A 16,096-nucleotide genomic window follows, 5' to 3' on the forward strand; every position below is an offset into this window, starting at 1 on the left:
TAATATGAAGCTTCAGCGTCCAAATGAGTCAAATCAAGTAGATATCTTTCAACGTTACAGTCTTTTTAGTGCCAAAGTTCCTCTTTTTGTTACTATACTTCCACCTGCAGCTCAACAGGGAAACACTGTCCGAGGAAACACAAAGAGGGAATTTGATGCTAAAAAGACTGTAAATGTGTCAGATATCCACTTGATATGACTAACTCAGACTGCTGAAGCTGAATATAAGCTTCACAGAGACTTTTAAGGACACCTGACTGCTGGTTTAACACACTGGGAAACACTGTGAACCCTCCTTTAATTAGTCTGATAGATGTTTGGTATTAACGGTGCACATGATGAGAGAACAGTTATTATCAAATACTGACAATGAGCAGAACTTGAGTTAAGTTTGTAGCTGAGTCTTGACTTTATTATGATGAAACTCTGTGAAGGAAATTAAAGAAAATTCAATCATCTCAAATGGGGCCAACTGTTGAAATCACACATTTTATTTTCCAACATTTACTCATCAATAAGATACGGATCATTATGAGATATGGAGGCGGTAACTGGTAAATGTTTTGTCTTTGGTGACTGTGGTGAACTTTACAGTTATGAAGGCAGAAATCCAGAAACACTCAACATGTTGGTCTGATAACTGAATGTGTGTCATCACTTCCAGGTTACACAAGCACACTGAATGGAAACGATAAAAACCACAGAGTGAAACTCACAGCTGTGTGTGTGTGTGTGTGTGTGTGTGTGTGTGTGTGTGTGTGTGTGTGTGCGCCCACTTCCACTCCACCTGTTTTCCACTGGCAGGGTCCCAAGTTTGTGTGTGTTAATTTTAATATTTGAACATTGATTTGTGATTAACTGTTTTACTGTTGTGTTTAACTTTGACTGATGATACATATTTTAAGCGTTGTGTCATACGTCTTCTTTTATCCTCATCAGAATAACTGAAACTTCTGAGATCCAGAGAGTACTATTTTGTTAAAAATAAACTGAATACAGTTCAATCAGTCTGCATCATGCTGAGATATTGTGTTTGGCATCCATGTTTGACTGCTGTGGCGCCCTCCTCAGACCAATAATAATCATTAGTTTCATCTAAAATGCGTCGTGGGACCGCCCAGCTCTCGCTCTGTCTCATCAGTGATTAAAGAAATGAATCAGTCGTCTGCTGCTGGATTCTCATTTAACCTTTTTGTGTTGTCTTATAACATATGAATAAATGGTTTAAAGCTGCTGAACAGTTGAACATGACACTCTAAAACCACAAAGCTTGAAGTACACTGATGTCTACTGTGGCCAAAATGTATGTCAAAACCCCCGTCTATATACTTATGGCCATGTAGAGATTTTAGAAGCCCCTCGTTTGCATTAATCTGCAAAGTAACTACAGCTGTAGTTCAATAAAATAAACATACCTAAAGTAAAGTACACGCACCATAAAACTGATCAGTAAAGTATTTGAGTGAATGTACTGATTTATTGATTTTGGAAATGTGGATATTATGTGTTTATTTACTTAAAATACATTGAAGCTCTTCATCTACCAGCGATTTGCATATATAAGCATGTCGGCAGTGGTGATGATATATTATTATATTGATATTGACTTATTTGTTGCTTATTTCTTTTCTCTTATTGTGTCACTCAAAAATGCTGAAGAGAAATGATGTGATACATATCATGTAGTAAATGTAACCTGTTTCCTACATAAATATACTGTATGTATACAGTATATATATTATATACATTTAAACCTCCTCAAACACTGCAGCAGAAATTGAAGAGTCAAAGTTTTCTCAACTCGACTATAAACCCTGTGACCCTGCAGCTGAGGTCAAATTATCACTATGATCATTAAAACAAGACAACTCGTGTGTTTCTCTACGTAATCGTCTGTATCTGAACTCATTTTGTGACATTTTTGTGTGTTTAAATCATAAAAATCAACATTCATACCAAAATATGAGGAAGATCAAAGGTCAAATGGGGGCGTCAAGCCTTGTGTAAGGATTGAAAGTGATGAAAGTGGAGATTACTTTAAGAAAGATGAGCATTTAAGCAAATTGATGAGCTTAAATAAACACAAGTAAATAAGTGTTTATTAACAGATAATTAAATAGAGAAGAACTTAGACGGTAATATTTATCTTAACATCTCTATGGTTTATCACATTGTATATAATGATCATATACTTGTTTGTGTGTCGTTCTGTGGGGGTGTTTGTATCTACAATCTGATTGGCTGCGGCTGCCGCTGCTGCTGCTGCTGGAAAATCTTCTGCCTCACTGTTTCCACAGGATGTGGTCGCTCGATGTGGAGGAGCTGCACGAAGACGACTGCGTCACAGATGAAGGCGGCGGCGGCGGTTTCCGGCTCAAAGGCTGCTGGCACAGGATGTGTGTGTAAGTCTGTGTGTGTGGGGGGGGCGGGGAAATCGAGGTCAGGCGGTGCTGAGGTGAAGACGCATCATCAGGTGTGGCCTCTAGTGTCTGCGTGAGAAAAAACAGATCAGACGCCCCTAAATATAAACCATCAGTGAAGCAGCTCATCTGCTGCTGTGATAAACATGAAACTAAATATTAATCTTCTATCTTCAGGTGTAAAGTCACAGAAGCAGGTGGACGAACGAACACCTGCTCAGACGCCTGAAGACACCAACACGCCGCAAAACCAGCAGGAAAAAGGAAAAACACATCATAGACTTTTCCATTCCAGCATTATTCAGCTTTGTGTTTTATTCTTGATTTATTATTTGTCTCATTGTTCTCATGCTGCAGTTATTACAGGCGTGTTCAGGTTCATTTTCTGTGTTTATGTACATAATAATATAATTTTTCTATAGTAGAAGAAGAGTAGGGATACCAAGTATGTTTGCATTGAAGGAATGTGACAATAACGCACAATAATCTTCAGAAAGACGCACAAGGACAACAAGCCGAGCAGAAATCATCAAACATAAACATATCACCATTATGTACAAGAAGCAAATGGCTGAAAAAATAGATACATAAATATAAAAACAAGTGAACAACAACAAACAATGTCTGTATATACAGTATAAACTGTAAACAGGATACAAGAGTGCAGGCAGAATAAATACTGTTCAGTATAGACAGCCTGCTCAAATATACAGTAATGAATGAAATGTATACATGTTATTGCACATTTTCCTCTTTAGACTGAAATAAATAATTTATAGGTAGTAATAAGATAATAGATACGTTTATTTGTATAGACGATTAAAAGCGTTTCACATAAGTTGTAGAAATACATTCAAACAACACGCTCAAAGCAGACATAAAAAAACAATTTAAAATGAAAACAAAGAACAAATTACAAAATTATAAAACATCAAAAAAACATTCATAAACATTCAAAACATCTGCATCCAGATGTTAAGGCGGCCTCCATGTTAATTAGAATCACTTTCAATGCTTCCAGTGAGACTGAAGTTCAGTACAGTCTTTAGGGACAGATGGTCGGAATAATGATCTGCAGGTAAGAAGGAAGCAGACCAAGAATGGCCTTTATTAATAAGAATAAGCCAATATGTTTGAGTGTACAAGTGAACAAGGCAAAAACATCCAACCGCAGCAAACAAACAGCAATGATGACATTTGTAATAAACCTCCACGGTCGACAGTGTTCAGCACAGACATAAAGGTGGCAGCAACAATAACCATAAATCTATGTTTCATACATAATATTATTCATACTTAATGAAGCTTCCAGAGAACAGAGAGAGTTTATTCTTTAGGTTTTACACATTTATGATGACACATATCTGATGATCTGCTGTTGAGACAGGAAACATAACAGTCAGCATGAATACATATGAGTCCAATTTAATCCTGAAAACCTTCCCACATGTATAAAAATGTGTATCAGCTGCACAAACATTAAAAAAAAAGTTGAAATATTTCCATTTGTGTTTATTCACAGTCACAACGTTTCAGGCTGTTTTACTGCTCTGAGCTCTTTGCAGCAGCTCTGTGCAGCACAGTAACTAAAAGCTGCAGTTAGCAGATCAATTATTGCTCCATTATATAACTTATATAACCTATAACTTATCATAATGTACAGAACTGCGTATTTCAAAATGAAAAAGGTTACAAAATAACTGCAGGATGCTTCGTCTTTATATATTTATGCTTTTCTGTATAAAAACAGAAACGTCTGTGTTTAAAAGTCAACAACCACATTTACTCAAATAGCGAACTCGTCAGGTCACTAGAGCGACGAAACACAAAATGAAAGTCAACTACACAAAGATCACAAAAAAAAAAACACAAAGAGTCAAGTTTCAGCTCTTAACTAAACACATTCGGACCTTCGTTTACTCTCTAAATTATATTTAATATCTGGTTCTGTGCAGGAATCTTCTTTGATATGTGTGTCCAGGTTTCCTCCTACAGTCGATCCCTTAATATCATCAGCAGGTTTTACATGACTATATTTATATCACACTAAAAATTGTTCCTGTAAATGAAACACATGTAACAGAACTATGTAAGACAGATAGATATTGACGTGTTTGATCGTCTTCAATTAGTTGCACTTTTACCTGTGAGGCAACATGTGACTGCGGGAACTACATTTATCAGTAGCTTGGTGCATGATTATATGAGTAAATATTGGAGGTCAACAGTTGTATAAGCTTCCATTTAGGGGGTCAAAGGTCAGAGGTCACAGTGCTGAATGATAACAGAGCAGGACAGTGAGGCTTCAAACTGCATATTTTCAGTGGAGGTTCAGCATTAAGGTTTGTGATAGAGACAGTGAGCTCTGTCATGATATTCACACATTTACCTTCATACTGTATTTTCTGTTGTGTGAATGTAAATATTGTCCTCATCTCTCATTCTTGCATCTCTTCTCTTTTTGTGTCTTTTTGTGTCTTTTCTCTGATAAAAGTGTTTATATTTAGTATTTATGACATATTACATATTTTTTGTATGAATTCACTGTTTATATTTGTTGGTTTTTATCTGACAGTTTACAGAAAGATTTAGGTAAATAAAATCATCATCATCACAGTTCTCATGATGAAGGTGGATCTGACCTTGTTTTTTTTGTGTGTGTGTCTTATCTGTGACCTGCTGTGACATAAACCACACTGACAGCAATGGAAAAGCGTTTGTTTGTTTGTTTGTTGGTTTTGTTTGTTGTTTTCTTCACCGCTGACAGGAAGACGTGCAGCAGAATGTGCGACACGGAGCGAGGAGGCGGTGGCAGCAGCAGCAGCAGCAGCAGCGTGAGAGGCTTTGAGGTCGGGTCACAGTCTGACTAACATCCGACAGCAGACAGAAGAAGAAGAACGACACAACCTCAGAATATTTCCAACACTAGTGGTTAAAAAAAAAAAAACTGCAGCTGAAAGAGTTTCCTCTAAGAAAATATAAAACACTTAAAATAATAAGATAAATGTTAAAACAGCGTCTCTGTTCTCTTAAAGAAGGTCAAAACCTGACAAATCTAATCTGTTTACTTCTTTACTACTACTTTACATACAGACATAATAACAAACATAATAATACTCACAACTGCACGAGTTTTAAACATCCATTAACTGGTAAAAAGTTTTCTATAAACTGCATCTTCACAAATACAGTCTATATGTTGACCTGCCCTTATGGAAAGGCCTATAAGACAAACCTTTTCAAAATCCCATTTGTGTCCCCCTCACTCTCAGTACCTGAACATCATGCTCAACACGTTGCTGTCTGACCAGCTGTCAGATTCTGAGCTGCTGATTTTAAAGCCCTGAAAAAAAAAAAAGACCACAGACGACGAGTAGCGGACGGACAGCCTGCTTACGTGGGTCTGTGGTACATTTTTGGTGTGTGTGGATGCAGATCACTGAACGAGCAGGCGGCGGTTCATAATAATAATGGAACGCCAACAGCAGCGGTTAAATTTAAACCTGCAATTTTACGTATAAATGAACGTCTGTTAAGCCGAATGAGGTCAGACGATGATGATTAAGCCAATCACCACCAGGGAAATCTATTTCACAGTATACAGAGTTTTAAAATCTTAGACAGTGACGACATTCCCACGCTAACTCGGCTAACTTCACGTTAGCTCTCTGCTATCTCGAATGTGGATGAAATAATTTAATTGTGCTCTTCTAGACTTTCCAAATGTTATCGGACCGAATGGATCAAATCCTGATGGTGAAACGAGTCATTTCATCGGGGTTTGTGTGACGCTCAAAACAATTTATCAACCATCTAACAGCTGCGACAGTAGCGACAGAGCAGGCTATAGCAGGGCCTCTGATGTAAGCAAGTGTCGACAGTGTTTTTACATCGTCAATACGTCGATACACTCTTGTTATGTAACGTTGGCTATCGAGCAAAATAGTTGCCAGCCTGTCACATATTTCCAAAGGTGGAAAAAGTGATTTGATAAACTAAATATTTAAAGTGGTTGTAAAACAGCACGATTTATTTATTAACCTATGTAACTATGTAAAACGAGTCCACCTTAAACCTTAAACCGCAGCAAGTATCTGTTAACATTGTCTGAAAAGCACAGTCTCTCTCGCTGCTAGTTAACATTAGACTTACACAACACAGGCTCAACAGGTTGACTGGACTCTGGCGTCTGGTGTGTATGGACGTCAGGGAGGGCGACGCAGCACTGAGCTGCAGGTACGTTATATGTGCTGTGATTCTGATTGGTTGATAATGAGAGGAAGGAGTGAACATGGACAGCTTTTTAGTACTATTCTGACATAAGTTAGCATTATGACCAACTTAATTATTTCCCATATTTTGTATTGGTTAGGCCGACTGCAGTCACTAAATATATGTAGAAATGCAGGAAGTGGGATTCCAATCATTAATTAGTCACTTTTCTCTCAGTGTGTTTGTCTGAAACCTTGTAAATGGTGATCTAAAAACTGGTGTACATATGTTGAGAAAAAAAAAAAAGTTTTGAAATGTTTAAACTTGAGTTTCAAAAGGGTGAAACTTTTGCAGAGGTATTGCAGACCGTTCTTTCAGAGCTGAGTTTACATCACACACAGTTGCATGCAGAGGAAGAGCAGTTTAAATAGACTGCCCTCTATGAGATTCGCTAGTTGAATGCATAGAAGGGAAGGAGCTGAGGCATCAGCTGACCGAGGCTGCTTGTGATTAGCTGTGAAAGAATAGAGCTGCCTCTGAAAACATCTGGCTGTTATGTGTGCATGTGTTTATTTGTGCAGGAAGATCTGGAGTCAGCAGTGAGATTAGAGTTTTTTTCCTGTTTGAGTGGAGTTAAAAGTCTGCAGTGGACACCATGTTGTGGCTCCTGCCGCTGCTGCTCTGTGACAACCTGCTCTGCTACTTCAGCCCCGTCCTGGAGAAGGAGGAGAAATTCAAGCTCATCGTGACAGAACGTCCTGTCGTCCTGGGGCTGCATGGCGGAGATGAACAACTGCAGCCGGGTGCTTCCAACTCAAAGGAACCAACTACACCATAATCTACGCCTGCTGTGATCGACCGTACTGTAACTGGTGCCCGAGTGTCACAGCCGAACTCTCCATGACTGTAGGTGTGATAGCCAGCAGCTTGATTCACAATACTAAGAGCTCCATTAGAGGCTCATGTCAGGAGGGAAGATGCTTATGTGGGTCAGCAAGAGTCTCTGCAGCCTCAGCGCAGAGTAATGCTGACGGTCTGCAGGGTTCTCAACTGTTGTTTATTTTAGTGTCTTAGTAGAAATCTGTTTTTAGAATATTTAAATGTCCATGAAATAAAACATTTGTCCTTTTTCATGTGAAGCATTTGGTCTTTTCTTTGTTGTGCAGCACTTCGAGCTGCATTTCTTGTATGAAAGGCGCTACACAAATAAAGATTTTTGCTTACCTTCATATAATGACTAGCTATTATTTATCAACACTATTGTATAGCTCACACATCTTTGCCATGCTCACAGCCCTGTATAGACCTACTGATGAAGAGCAAAAAGATGATATTTTAACTCAAAAACATTCAATTATTGTGACATAAGTTCATCACTTGAGCCAGTGTTTCTGCTACCACAGGCAGCTGTGCACCCTCCACTAACTGGGCATTTTCTGCAGACTATCTTCAAATAATTTTAAAATTCTTGCCATAAAATATTCACCTATGAAAAAGCTGAAAAGCGACATAAACTGCAGCCTCCCTGTTTATCACACGTGGTGCTGAGTTCAGCTGAGACATGCAGGCGGACAGAGAGTCATGAAGCTGCTGAGTCACAGACAACTAACTGAACAGATAACTGAACAGATAACTGTGCATTCGGTCGACTTAGCAGCGTAATTTAGCTGTGTTTCAGATGCACACTGCTTCCTGAATGATTCGGTGGGATAAACCTGACAGTGCATATCACAGCAGTTCTCTTACTGTGGGCAGGTCTCTGAAATGTGAGTGTTTTTAAAAGAACAATCTGCAATAGAAGTGCAAATGTACATCTGCAAAAGTTTCCCCCTTTTGAAACTCAAGTTTTACATACATATGTGCAACAGGGGGAATGTAAAGAGGCAGAGGATGGAGGTGTGAAGAAGCAAAAGTTAAATACAAAATAATGTCTGCAGAGATTTGGTGTTTTTCAGCCTATCTAAACATTATGCATGCCTTCAAAGTCCCAAGTCTGCTCTTCCAGATCTTTCTGTGTAAAGTTACAAACAGATGGATGTTAAAAGGTGGTAAAACTTGTCTGAGTAATTTCTTACTTTTTTAAATTTGTGCTGTCAGTTATTTTCTACAGTAATATCAGATGTCACTCGTGTTAAATGATGGAGAACAACAAACTTCATAGTGCAACTGCATTAAGAGCTTGACAGAGTCTGTACAGTACAGCAGCAGCAGCTCATTGATGTGAGAAATGACTGAAGCTGTTTTATGTCCTGTAGGCGGAGTACTACAGGCTTTCTGTTTGTTTTTTTGGTGTGACAACATCGCCATCTTGTGGCCTTTCTCAGAACACTCAAAGTCCTGAATGAAGCAGATACTTTAAAGGACAGGTTCACAATTTTTCAAGTGTGTCTTAAACCAACAGTCAGGAGCCCAAATGAACATTAAAACTGTTTTTCTTGCTGTAATCATTCCTCCTGTTCATACTGACCATTAGAAGATCCCTTCATAATGACCTTACAATAGAAGTGATGGAGGACAAAATCCACAGTCCTCCTTCTGTGAAAAAATGTATTTAAAAGTTTATCTGAAGCTAATATGAAGCTTCAGCATCCAAATGAGTCAAATCAAGTAGATATCTTTCAACGTTACATAATACAATAATAATATACAATATAAGCTTCACAGAGACTTTTAAATGACTGTGTGGACACACTGTGGATTTTGGCCTCCATCACTTCCATTGAAAACACATTTGAAGGATCTTTTAATATCCAGTATGAACAGGAGGAATGATTACAGCGAGGTAAACCTCTTTTACTGTTCATATAGACACCCGACTGCTGGTAATAGACAGACTTACTCCTGAAGTCTTGTTTGCATAAGCTGCTGAATTCCTTTTTAAACAGATGTGTTTTGTCCAAATATGAATGTGGATCAGCATCAGCAGGGTTTTTCAGCCTCAGACCTCTCAGGTGATATGTGACAAGTCTGCTCACTGTCCCCAGGATCAATACTAAAGCTGATAAGTTTTTATGCACCACATCACAGAAAACATGAGGTCTACTCAGTTCTTGTAAATCAAGGATCAAAACTTTTCTGCTTGCCACTGATTCCATAACTTTCATTTTGTTATTTTATTTTGAAATCCTGTTGATATGGACGGTGGGCTTCATGGTGCCCACACCTGCTATTAGTATCACTAGTCTTATCTCTATTATTATTGTTGTTGTTATTTTTATTATTGTTGTTATTACGCTTCTCTGTGTCTCTCCCTCCCCCTCTCTCTCTCTCAACCCACCTGGAGTCCGGTTCTGCTTGAGGTTTCTTTCTGTTTAAAGAGTTTTTCCTTGCTGCTGCTCATGGAGGAATGTAAAGAGTTCAGTCCAGACCTGCTCTGTGTACGAAGAGCCCTGAGATGACTTCTGTTGTGATTTGGTTGATATATTATATTGATTAATATATTAAAAAAGATTAATTGATATATCTTTTTATGTTGCCTTGTTTTCATATCTTGTCTTAATACCTTTTGATGTCTTTATAAATTTACTCTGCTGTCACATCACATTCAGATCAGGTGCAGGTGGTAACTGCAGGCTTCCTGTTTACTTTTTGATGTGACACCAGCACCATCTAGTGGCTGACACCAGGAAATGTTACACACAACTCAAAAAGTCATGAATGAAGCAGATACAGTATTTACCATAATGTAGAAACGCTCTTTGAATTTCCATTTTTGGAGACAAAAAAGTCACAATTCCTTAAAACAGATCAAATTAGTCCTGTTTTCTTCATTTAGGGGCAGGAAGAAGGCAAAAGTATATAAAACTCTGTATGTGTGAGAAAAATTCAATCAATAGATTATTCAGCTTGTAGTTGCAGGTTTCAAATATTGATTACCATTAAACGTTAAGCACATCTGCAGCCTAATATTCATGCAATGGCAATGTTGTATACTCTGTTATGAAGTCTGACACTGCCTTCTTGTTGTTTACTCTGTGTGTGTGTGTGTGTGTGTGTTTTGCAGCCAGTCATCCAGCTGCTCTGAGGCCAGTTAGCTAACACCAGAGAACGTGGGTGGATATTGAGAATAACTACATGTTGTTTCAAGTTTTATTGTCATATACTTGACAACAATGCAACATCATCATCACTAATGAGATACTTTGACTCAGAGCCAACTCAACTTTACAGAATAAGTGAAATAAGTCAAATAGTAAATAGTAAGCAAAATAAAAATATAAGAATAATAATAGTGGTAGTCAACTTAAACACTGGTATCTTAAATAGTTGTGGGAAAACAGGTATGCAGTGGAATACTGATATAAATTAAAGTGTCAAGTGGAGTAGCAGGAATGGACCCAAATGCAGAGACCGGAACACAGAGTTGACAGAAAATCTTCTTTATTCTTGAGGACAGAAGGACAGAACCGAGCAAAACAGAAACAAGCAGAACAGAACAAATGATGCAACAAAGACTGCTTCCCAAACCAAGAATTAAAAAGTAACTGAACTAACGAAGAGATGAGGTGCAGCTGGGGAGATGGGTGGAGAACTCAGGGTGGAGAGGGGAGTGAACACAGGGAGCAGGGCTAACGAGGGCAATGCAAGGCAGGAGTAGCACATGAACACAGGAGGAGAAAACACAGGGAAACCAGAAAACCAAAAAACACAATAAGCACAGTCTGACCAGTAAAGGCAACCCAAATGCCAGAAAGTCCCTCAAAAAGTTCAACACAAAACAGAAAGAGTCTGAGGGCATCTGATGGACCAACCAACCACCAAAGAATTCAAAAGAACATAAACACAAAGAGTCCAATAAACAACCGAAAGTCCATTCAGTGTGTGACAACTGGTGGTAAATAATGTACACAATGTACACAGTAGTTATAAATAAGGGTCCAATTATTGGTGTGTGTGTGTGTGTGTGTGTGTGCGCCATTGTGTGTGTTACTGTAGTATGTGTGTATTGTGTGTGCAAGTGATAGTGTCAACAGATCAGTAGCCTGATGGCTTGTGGGTCCCTGAACCTGCTGGTTCGGGTCTGGATGCTCCTGCCAGAGTCTGTGGCCTGGATGACTGGAGTCAGAGAGGAACGCTGTGTCTTCCTTCTGTTGTGTACACAGAGACTGTTTTTGTTTACAAAATGTTTATTATCACAGGAAAACCTGAGTCCCGGGCTGAACCTTCGCGGTCCTTCACAGTCCTGATGCTGCTTGTGCTTGTTGTTGTTGTTGTGATTGTTTTTCTTCTGTCCCCCCTCCCCCTTTCCCTCTCTCTTTCTCTCTCTCAACCCAACCGGTCAAAGCAGATGGCCGCCCACCAAGAGCCGGGGTCTGCTTGAGGTTTCTACCCGTTAAAGGGGAGTTTTTCCTTACAGCTGTCGCCAAGTGCTTGCTCATGGGGGAATTGTTGGGTCTCTGTAAATTAAAGAGTACGGTCTTGACCTGCTCTATGTGAAAAGTGCCTTGAGATGACTTCTGTTGTGATATGGCGCTATATAAATAAAAATTGATTGATTGATTGATTGATATCTTCACATATAGATGTCGCAGCCAAGGACTGTTGCAGGACTGTCGTGCAACTAGCAATGTCTTTATTTTTGCTTTTAACAACAAAAACAAAGCAGAATATGCTCACTCTCACAGTCCGACAGCACAGTTCTCTGCTGCTAAAACCGAGCATCTTCTTCTTCTCAACTGCAATAGACAACAACAACAACAACAACAACAACAACAACAACAACAACAACAACAACAACAACAAAGTTTTCTTCTTCTCCTTCACAACTCGCTTTTTCAGACACAACAGCATAACCTGGTGGTCGGAGCCAGACAGTGCATCTACAAACAATATTTAATAAAATACACATTCACAAACACTGTATCCTGGAAAGACATTTAGGATTATCTACATTGCCTGCAGACACAAATTTTTAAGCAGTTAAAATTTAACGCATTAGGTGAATTAAGTTCTGCAAATTAATCTGTTAAACTCAACTAAATTACAAAAGAAAATAGATTGGGGGTTCTCTGATTTAACAGGAGGGAATGCCCTCGATAACAAATATAAAATATCCTACTGATATCAAGTGACCTCTCACAACTTTGTGTAGAGTTTCTTGAGAGTCATACAGACAAAAACCATAGTAGTAGAAGATCAATGAACAACATCAAAAGAGGACAGGAAAAATGACAACACAAAATTATGCATGTGTGTCGCCATATATAAAATAAACATAAAAGAAATTGGCAGAATATAAAATATATTAAGAATTTTAAAAAAAGAAGTAATAAACTGGATTAAAGTGTGGGAGGTATCGCCCTTTTTAACACATAGTACCCAAAGTTTAAAGGTTCAAAATGAATGAACTTGGCCACTTAATGTTTGTTGGGCAGCTGTGTGTTAATTCAACATTAGTTCAGCACAAAAGAGCTCACATGTGACTGTGAGCTGACTGAGAGACGCCATTTAGATTGAGGTGGACTTGTCTGTCCTGTTAATGTGGTGAAAGGAGGACAATTTAGTTTCTCTTCTGTATGTGCTTGATTGTGAATCCTATGAGATGAGCTGTTATGTTTGTTGTGTTTCTGTGGTTGCAGTGTTTATGTATAAGTGCATGTATGACTGTATGTGTGGTGGACCCCAGTACTAATGGGGATCCTAATAAACACAGAAAGACCGTGTCCTTAGTTCACTACAACACAACCGAGTAACATGGTCTGAAATAAAAATGGCCAAATAATAACAATAAATCTAAATAAATACATATTAAAAACAATGAATTAAAACATGTCAATACTGCAGCTGGGCCAGTAAAATCTTCAGGTCCTCTACAACAGTATACCATAAAGATTGGAGAATAAAATCAACAGTCCAAGAAACAGACACTGAATCACAAACTCACAAGCTGTCTCTTATATACCCAATTCTACTACTGTGGAGCTTTTTTTAAATCTTATTTCTAGGGCTCCACCTCACTTTATAAAATCCTGGCTCTTTCCACAATTATATCATAAATGCTTAGTCATCAGTGACCTTCAAGATGTTGCAAATAATTGTCAATGATTCAACAGGCGACTTTTGGGATACAATTATTTTTGGATTTGTAATATCAAAAATAAATGGCAACATGGCCTTTAATGAGTAATCATCAGACACGGTGACCTTTCATAGTCATCGCCATACAATCATAGGGTAGCTATTATAATTTCTGACCTTTAATGATTCATTATCATATGATTGTCAACTGATCAAGTACAAGAAAGAAAGAAAAATCCTCCACACTCTATGTATTTTTAGTGAATTTTTACAGCTGTCTACTAAAACTATTGATGTTAATTTCACTACATGTACTGTTATGAGAGGTCTATACGCGATGTGATTGGCTGATTCAACCAGGATGCACTGGACGCATTGTTGCGTCTCACTCTTTCTCTCTCTCTCTCTCTTAAAAAAACAAAACAAACAAACAAACAAACCTGCACTCAGTTTGAGGATTTAACAGATTAAATCTAAGGATGAAATAAGTTTTAACAGTTAGGGAGATTGTGAAGGAGCAAAACTATGGAAGACAAGGGCGCTGAGGAAGAACTACCTTGTGAATTTGCCTAGAAGTGGTGAAAAATAGCTTAAAATTGGGTATTTCAGTTGGTAAAGCTGCTAATTTAACAGAATTGTCAAGGAGATACGCTGTTTCACTGTGAGAAACAACAAGAAACATCATGATTTGGCTTTTTACATTTTACATTTCAGCTCGTTTTTGTCTGGAGAAAAGTCAAGGTTGTTTTTTTCGTCAAGAATGCTAACGTTAGCAGACGTCACTGTAAGACACATTATGCTAACTCAGGCTGCGCCAAAAAGATGCTAGCTTGTTGGCTTGCTTCATCACTAAGGTAAGAAACTCATACTGTAAATACTGTTCTTGTGGCTTGTGTTGTGGTTTCATGGTGAACAGAGAGCTATCTTTTAATATTCTCATTACATACAACTAGGGCTGCAACTATTGATTATTTTCATTATATATTAATCTGTCAGTTATTCTCTCGATTAATCGATTAGTTGTTTGGTCTATTAAATGTAAGAAAATGGTGAAAAAAATGTGGATCAGTGTTTCTCAAAGCCCAAGATGACGTCCTCAAATGTCTTGTTTTGTCCACAATCCAAAGATATTCAGTTTGCTGTAATAGTGGTTATCAAAGTGGGGTCCAGGAACCACCAAGGGGCCCTTGAGAGGGTTCCAGGGGGTCCCCAGCAAAAAGTTGTACAATTTATTTTCAGTATAATTCCATCTATAAGTAACACAATGACAGAATGACTATTTTGGTCATGGGTTTCATACACTTTCTGTAATAAAACATCTAAAAGCAAAAATTCTTATCAGATGGGGGTCTGTGGTCTAATTTGTGTCAGTTTAGGAGTTCTTGATGTGGAAAAAGTTTGCAAACATCTGTAATAGAGACTAAAGAAACCAGAAAATATTTACATTTAAGAAGCTGGAATCAGATAATTTGGCAATTTTTGTCTTAAAAATGACTCAAAATAATGAATCGGTTAGATACACAGTACTTTGTTGGCATTGAAATTCACGTAATATCAAAACTAAAGCTGTTACTGAAAAGCGTCTGATATGATGATGCTGAGTTCAGAGAGATCAGATGAAGCGGTTTAATCTAATATTGTCACCAAGTGCCGTCACTCACAACCTGCTCAAAGTCTGAGCGTTTAGCGTTAGCTAACCGTTGCCACACAATTGGCTAAATATGAACCAGAGAGGAGACCATGATGTAGATGGGGGTCAGGTAGGAAGAAATACTTTTGAACATTTACTGATAAGTGGTGAGAAGATGAGGTATTTCTGAAGTTGATCATCATACAGTTGTTATTTTGCATTTTCCAGCTCTGTTTTGTCCAGTGTAAAGACTGTTGACCGTGTTGCTGCCAACAAACATGTTCTGTTCATGTTCAACATTTGAACTAATTTTCATCTGGAGAGAATTTAAGGTTGTTTTGCCACCAAGATGATACACATATAGCTAACGTTACTATAACTTAAATTTACGTTAACTAACATTGGACTGTTTAATCCCTGTGGACAACATTAAAGCAAGAAAAATACTCTTTACTCTTGTTTTATATCGTAAAAATACTGGTGTTGCTGATCTTGTGGCTTCTATAAGATGCACTTTACACTTTATTTTAAGTTGCTGCAGTTTTTTTTTTTAGTTGTCACTGAAGCAGTAAGAAGTGATGTGTAATGGTAGCAATAAAGCTGTTACTGTAATGTTGTTCTTATGATGATGATAAAGATTATGATTAGTTAAGATACAGAGATGAGTTAAAGCTGGCACCAACTACTCTGTCAATTACATCCTGTGCAAAATGTGAACTGTTGGCGCTAACTGTCTCTGCTCAAACAGCTAAATATGATCCGGAGCGGAGAGCGTGAATAAGCAGGACGCCTGCCAGGAAGTAACACTTTTGGACAT

General features: G+C 38.1%; 1 long non-coding RNA gene across 1 annotated transcript; it reads left to right on the plus strand.

Annotated features, from left to right (window-relative positions):
• Positions 1-5,366: 5,366 nt before the first annotated feature.
• LOC121908771 lies at positions 5,367-7,763 on the plus strand. The gene is made up of 2 exons (XR_006099309.1): positions 5,367-6,656; positions 7,214-7,763. It is a non-coding gene; the product is annotated as an uncharacterized LOC121908771 (long non-coding RNA).
• Positions 7,764-16,096: the final 8,333 nt, after the last annotated feature.

The sequence above is a fragment of the Thunnus maccoyii genome, chromosome 12 (genome assembly GCF_910596095.1).
Source record: "Thunnus maccoyii chromosome 12, fThuMac1.1, whole genome shotgun sequence".
In the NCBI taxonomy this organism is placed as follows: domain Eukaryota; kingdom Metazoa; phylum Chordata; class Actinopteri; order Scombriformes; family Scombridae; genus Thunnus; species Thunnus maccoyii.